The sequence below is a fragment of the Lagenorhynchus albirostris genome, chromosome 7, assembly GCF_949774975.1.
Source record: "Lagenorhynchus albirostris chromosome 7, mLagAlb1.1, whole genome shotgun sequence".
Taxonomy (NCBI): Eukaryota; Metazoa; Chordata; class Mammalia; order Artiodactyla; family Delphinidae; genus Lagenorhynchus; species Lagenorhynchus albirostris.
In genome coordinates, this window is record NC_083101.1 from 90,932,474 (window position 1) to 90,939,663 (window position 7,190).

Here is a 7,190-nt window from a genome sequence, read left to right on the forward strand (position 1 = left end):
ATTGTGAAAGGAGTTCCCTATTCCTAAGATAATGGACCTATGTGCCACTGACACAGAAGATGGAGATTTATCCCAGTGCCTTTATATATGTATAGATATTAAAATTATGTATATATATGTGTTTATATATAGATAATGCCTAATGGAAATATCTCAGATGTTCTATTTTGTTTTTTCTTTAATTTTACTTATAAAAATTGTGACGATTTTTTAACTCAAAAGAGGAGAACCTTAAAAATTAATTAAAAACACATTCTCAGTAGTCTAAGGTTCAGAGTGACTTGGCAGAGAAAATTGCTGAATGGTTAGATAACAGTGCTGGTAGGCTTGGCTATTGTAACACTTTACATTTGAGTTTCTCTTCCTTGAAATTACAAGAACTATATGGCTCAAGAGAAAGATTGATAATTAGGAATATTCTGCTTGCTTTTAATATAGCCTATTGAAGAACATTTTGATTATTTGGAGATCATAGGAAGGAACCTTTATGATCTAACTTTTGAACAAGTAGTGTTGCAACACAAAGCTATGACTTAAAATTAAAAAGGAAATTTGAAATGACCTATTACTTTTGGCATCTCAAGCCAGATATCTGTCAGAAAAATGAGTCACTTTTCAGTCAAATGGGTGGTCAGCAATATAATTTTTCATTGGGAAGCTGAAAGACACCATTGCCAAACAGAGCATCTGCAGTGTTCACATCTATATTTGAGCATCTTTTGTTTTCCCAAGGGGTGCAGATGAGAAGAAGGAAGGCAGAGAAATGCACTTGCATAAAGCTTTCCAAGATGGATAGAACAGAGAGCATTCCCAGAGGCAGGTCAAGTTCAACACGAGAACAATTCTCTCAGTGCTTTCACAACTAGTTAAAATACAAGACCAGTAGTAACTCAGCTCTCAAATCAGTGCTGAAATCAAGCAGAAGGTTGTTAATATTGATACGGTTAACATACATCAAGTAGGATTACAGAATTTTCTGAATCCAAAAGTTCTTCATAGTGTTGACATTTCCTTACTGAATTCCTAGGATTGTTTGGTTTCAAAGGCTGTTGTGCTCAAGACGCATTTGTTTTTAAATAATCCTTCATAAAAAGTTCAGCTTTCAGTCTAATATGATTGAAACCCAGCTTGAGTGTGTTTTATAATGCACTGAAATGGAAAGACTATGGACATTGAATTATTCAAAACATGGTAGGCGAAGGAGTGATATGTGGGGAAGAGGTGATCAAAGAAATCAGTGAGACTTGATATGTCTTGTTATCGCATTTTATTTACCTTTTAGAACTCTTCCCAATATTAGAGGAAAGAAATCAGTATCAATTTTCACCTGTTACGTTCCACACTTCAATTATTAATGAATGTCAAATTCGACCACAGTTTTCTGTACCACCTGCTCTGCAATAATATTTCTGAGCCTTTATGAAAAATGTAAAATTGTCATTGAATTTCCAAACATGATTTCTCCAGTGGCTAATTCAGTTTGTTTTATTAATAAGCAAGTTCTGAGGAGTAATACTAATTTAATATGCCTGCATGTAAGGTTAAACTATGAGATGGTGATGAGATCTGACTGCGATGTGGTGGTAGGGCACTCACCTTCCTGAACAAACCCTGCGAGCGTACAGTTCTTGGGAGAAACCAGTACTTCATATAGTAGCAAATCTGATATTATTTTGCATGTCTCCTGTAGCAGTGGAATGCACACACACACAAACATGATCATGGGTGAAAAAACACACATGCGCACCTTAGGTGCTTACATTAATTTCTGAATATAGTTCTCCGGAAAGAAAAAGCTTTACTGATGATTTGTATTTTTATAGTTTTTTATTTTATGCATACTAAAACACTTCATGAAATCACTTACTGTTTTGTTGTCCATGGAATCCTTTCAATTTTGAGATGCTAAATACAATAATGATTATAGTCCTTGGCCATGAAAGACTAAGTTACAGAGAACCTGGTGACTGGAGGTCAGAGCTGCCACGGAATTATTCTCTGCTCCAGAGACCATTAGAATATCACTGTGTACCCACTTAAGGATAGAATGCTGCTATTGAGAAACTAGCTCTCTTTTATTTCTACTAAAAGGAGAGAACAGTAGGGGAACTTGCCTGAGTGTATAAGACTTTCTCTGTTTTGTACAATAAGCCAAAAACAATACATGACATAGCCTCAGGTCTTTTGTCTTTTGTACCCAGCTCCTTCCTGTATTACTCCTGATCAATTACACTTAAATCCACAACAGTTGCTTGAACATTTTGACAGTTATGTTCCCCATACCCTGAAGCATTTTTAAAGGGTTACTGAGATAAAGCTATTTCAAAAAATACTCCCTCCAAATTTTTTCCGGGTGGCATCAGTGAAAAGGTAACTTAGAGGAAAAAAACTCCACCTTGAGTTCCTGGCCAACCACTCTAAGGCCAGGCAAGCATAAACCTTCATAGCAAAACCTAAGTTTGTTCCCAGTTGAGAATTTGGTTTCTATGGTCTTATTTAGAAAGTATATGGAGACTTTAATTCCCTATAAGCCCTTTCCAAAGAGTGAATACAGTTCATCATTAGTAAGAGATGATGAAAATTACAATTTTGTTGAATAGGTGGAATATATATTATATATAATATATATATTTATTTTTAATATATATATAAAGTTACTATTCAGAGTCCTAAAACATGGATTTTTCTTACTTACCAAGAATGAACAGTAACTTGATCTCTAAACACAATAAAGCACCTGGCCATAGCAGAATCATAACAAATATTTGCTATCAGAATGAATTCACTGTTCAGGTGTAAAGAGGGAATAGCTTCAGTTTGCCTCTTTCTTGCACCCCATTATTGAATCCTGGACAGAGGAGATTTTCTTGATTTTAATCTAAAGGAGAAATGTTCACTTTTGTTAAGATGGAAATTGACAACCTCAGTAGGTAGAGGCACTGTTTTTATTTGGCTGAATTCATGTTTCCAGTGATAATTCAAGGTATAATAGGGTTTTCTCTGCCACTCCAAAATCTGAAAATGATAAGCATCTCACCAGAGTTTCAGGATGGCCCATTACCTATGCTGTGGAAAGGATATTCAAAATACCATGTTTCATCAGTGTCTTCTCAGATTTATTAATCAATGGACAACTACTGAGTTAAGACAGTGTTTTATCTTTGCTTCAAAAAAATAAAAACAAAAAACCCCCACAAACACAAAAAAACTGTTAACGATGAAAACTTATTATGCCAGGACTTAGTATGGCCTGACTTGGAAATTTAGTTTCAGAGGCTTTTGTGAATATACCAAGGAAAGAGGACCTAGGTGTATCTTATTCCCACAGGCTGCCAATAAATATTTGCTTCACAGAGAAAAAATTAATATATAGTATAGGAGAGAGCCTGACAGATGCTTAACATTATTGAGTGACAGCAATGCCCAAACTCATCTGTGATCAAACACTATGACAGTATCCTCCTAAGGATAAATTTATTACAAATAAGTGAAAATTCAATTATGGAGATACTTTGTTTCAGCTCTGATATGCAAAACGCTTGGAAGTTGTCACTGTATCTTGTCCTTACAAGATAATGCGGTACAAAATGAAAATCAGTGACTTTTCTCAGACGTGATTAATAAAACATGTAACTATGAAAGAATTTTAAAACTGTAATTATGTGTGTGTATATATGTGTCTCTGAAAAATCTGGGTCAAAGAAAACTGAGGCTATCAGTATAAACTCATGTAACTTCTATCTCTTCTTATGTTTATTTCCTCCCAAACTTACCAGTATCCATCCAACTCGAAGGATACAAGTGATTTTTATATACTGTGCAAGGTTTTTTTCTTATTCATATGTCCATGTTTCCCCAATTCTCTAAATTATTATCTACATCTTCAGGATCTCCTTTATCGGTTCCTTCATTTCAACATATAAAATATAAGTCCTTCTCATTCTAAAAAATTCTTTTTTGCTAATTATGTTCTCTTTTCATCCAAACTCCTTGAGAGTAGCCTATTCCCACTGTCTTCACTAGCCCCGCCTGGCCCCCACAGGCAGCCCTACACCCTCAATTTATTGCCATCTGGCTTTTTGTCCACCACTTCACTGAACTGCTCTAAGGTCACTGGGGACCTAACTGCCCAAATCCAATGGACACTCACATTCTCTGAAGGATGGCACTGTCATCTACTTCCTCCTTCTTGAAACTTTATCACCTCACTCCTTCCCAGAATTCTTTCTCTGCTTATTACTTAAACGTTGTCAGTACTCACAATTCTCTGAAATCTCATCCATGTTCATGATTTTAATGACTGCTGATGACATTCAAATTTTTATCTTTCCATGTCTTCACGTGCATGTCCAGTTATCTACCAGTCTGTCTCCTGAATTCTACAGGTGCTTTACAATTCAACATGTCCAGAACTAAAGTCTTTTTCCCAATTCAGTTCTTTATCCCCTATTTCCAAACTCAATGATACCACCACCCAACCTTAGTCACACAGATGGGGGTTCAGCCTCCGCCTCCTACTTCTTCCTTACTTCCCAAGATCAAGTCTTGCTTGTAATTTCCTAAATACAATTAGACCTTATTTCCTCCCTTCGTCTATACCTTATTTCAGACCCCTTTCTTCTTGGTATTACCTGGTCTAGAAGTTACCAAATTGCTGTTTGGTGGAACCAGTTGTTAGACACTTCTGTTAAAAAAGGACACTAGAGTCAAATAGCTTTGAGGATGGCTGTGTACCATGCGCCTGCTGTGACAATCCAGAATGAACACTAGCTTGCAGCAGCCCTGAGGAGATGTACAGTAAAGAAACCTGATTAACTTTACTTAAGCCAGGTTCTCCCTTCTGCCGGCCTATAAACTTTTCAGTAGGGACAGGAGAGGAGGTGGCAGCGTGAAAGTCCCACTTGAAAATAAAAAACACTGCTCCTCAGAAGAGTGGGGCGTAATTGTCTCCAGGCTTCTTCAAATTCCTCATCCATACTGACGTCAGTGGTCTAAAATACCACCTGAACTTGTCCTTTCCATTCTTAGCTGTTTTCTGAGGAAACCAGCTCCACACACATGGGTGGTTAAGACCCGCTCTCCTCCTCCTCGCGGTCTCCTTTAGGGGCACTTGCCACTGCCTGGTGACACTGCACTGATCCTGCAGAGCCTGTGCCTGTGGCTCCGTAACACAGCCCTCGCACACTCATGGCTCTGGACTTCCGCTATCCTCTCTGCCTTGAGTGTCCTTTCCCTTCACCGGCTGACTCACCAGTTTTTCACGAGTCCTTTAAGACTTAGCTTAGCGACTGCCTCTTTCGATAACTTTTCTTTGCCTCACAGCTCCCCCTCTTCTTCCACAAACACTGACCAAACGCCCTGAATATGCCCATCACAGCATGTCATGTGCAGGATGAGACATCTGCTGTGTGTCTTCCCCTCTCACTCCACTGCTAAAGGGCCAACGCTACATCTTGCTCATTGTTTCACTCCTCTAACACCTAATCCATGACGAATGAACTAACTAGTACTGTAGTAGCCCTCTTAGTAACAATCAGGCAGGAACTTCTAGAAGAAATCTGACACTCCAGCTGTTCTCTGCTCTCACCTTTCAGTCTGAATGAACTAAAGACTCATCCGTACATGTTTTACCAGGGAGACAATTTAATCCAGAGATGTGTCATCACATACTCTTACATACTCTGCCGTTTAAAAATTCTGCTCACGATGGGGGAAGGAGACAGGTGTGCTTTCTGACAGCCCCACTGTTTTGCACTTCTAGTGCTCACTGCCTTCTCTCTCAGTCCCTTCCTTAAACCCTTCTTCTGTTCTTAACAAGGAAACAGGATAACAAAGTAATTAAGAGCTTGGGTTCTGCCTATCTGTGAAACAGAAACATAACCAAGGACAGAGAGAATAGACTGGTGGTTACCAAGAGGGAGGGAGTGGGAGAGGATTGGATTGGGAGTTTGGGATTAGCAGATGCAAACTGGTGTATATACAGGATGGATAAACGAAAAGGTCCTACATGGGACTTCTCTGGTGGCGCAGTGGTTAAGAATACGCCTGCCAATGCAGGGACACGGGTTTGAGCCCTGGTCCGGGAAGATCCCACATGCCAGAGAGCAACTAAGCCCGATGCCACAACTACTTAAGTCCATGCACCTAGAGCCCGTGCTCTGCAACAAGAAAAGCCACCACAATGAGAAGCCTGCGCACCGCAACTAGAGAAAGCCTGCGTGCAGCAACGAAGGCCCAGCGCAGCCAAAAATTAATAATTTATTTTAAAAAAAGTGGATGTATTTTAAAAAAACCAAAAAGGTCCTACTGTAGAGCACAGGGAACTATGTATCCTGTGATAAACCGTAATGGAAAAGAATATGAAAAAGAGTGTATATAAATGTGTAACTGAGTCACTTTCCTATACAGCAGTAATGAACACAACACTGTAATTCAACTATACGTCAATAAAAAAATAAAATTTTAAAAATTGCCATAAAAATAGTCACATAAGGGGGACTTCCCTGGTGGTCCAGTGGTTAAGACTTCACCTTCCAATGGAGGGGGTGAGGGTTCGATCCCTGGTGGGGGAGCTAAGATCCCACATGCCTTGCGGCCAAAAAACCAAAATATAAAACAGAAGCAATACTGTAACAAATGCAATAAACACTTTAAAAATGGTCGACATCAAAAAACATCTTTAAAGAAAAAATTCACATAAATCAGAAACAAATGAAACATAATAAAGTCCATACATTAAAAAAAAAAAAGAGCATGTGTTCGGGTCACATCGCAGCTTCCCACTTACTTACAGCTGTGTAATTCTGGGCAACTCACATAATATCTCTTCAGACTCCTCATCTATAAACGGGGATGGTAACAGTTCCTTACCTCCTTAGAGCGTTGCTGTAATCCATAAACACGGTTAAGTGCCTTGGTAAATGTTTGAGGCTCTCTGGTTATTGTGAATTAAAATACCTCAATGGCTTCTGGCCATGTGATTTATAATAGTTTGACATTTAACCAAATGGTAAAACTATTCCATTTATTATTCCCATCTCTTTTTAACCCTTACCCTGCTTTGTTGTTTATGTTTTCTCCCAACACAGAGTGCTAGTTCCAGGAGAGTAAAGGCTTTATTTTGTTCACTGCTGAAAGCAGTAGCACCCAGAAAAGTACTGTACATATGAAGCCCTCAGTAAACACTAGCT

General features: G+C 38.6%; 1 protein-coding gene across 1 annotated transcript in view; it reads left to right on the top strand.

Moving 5' to 3' along the window:
* Positions 1–7,190, top strand: part of LOC132523813 (RING finger protein 11-like) — a 43,992-nt gene that overhangs the window by 14,010 nt on the left and 22,792 nt on the right.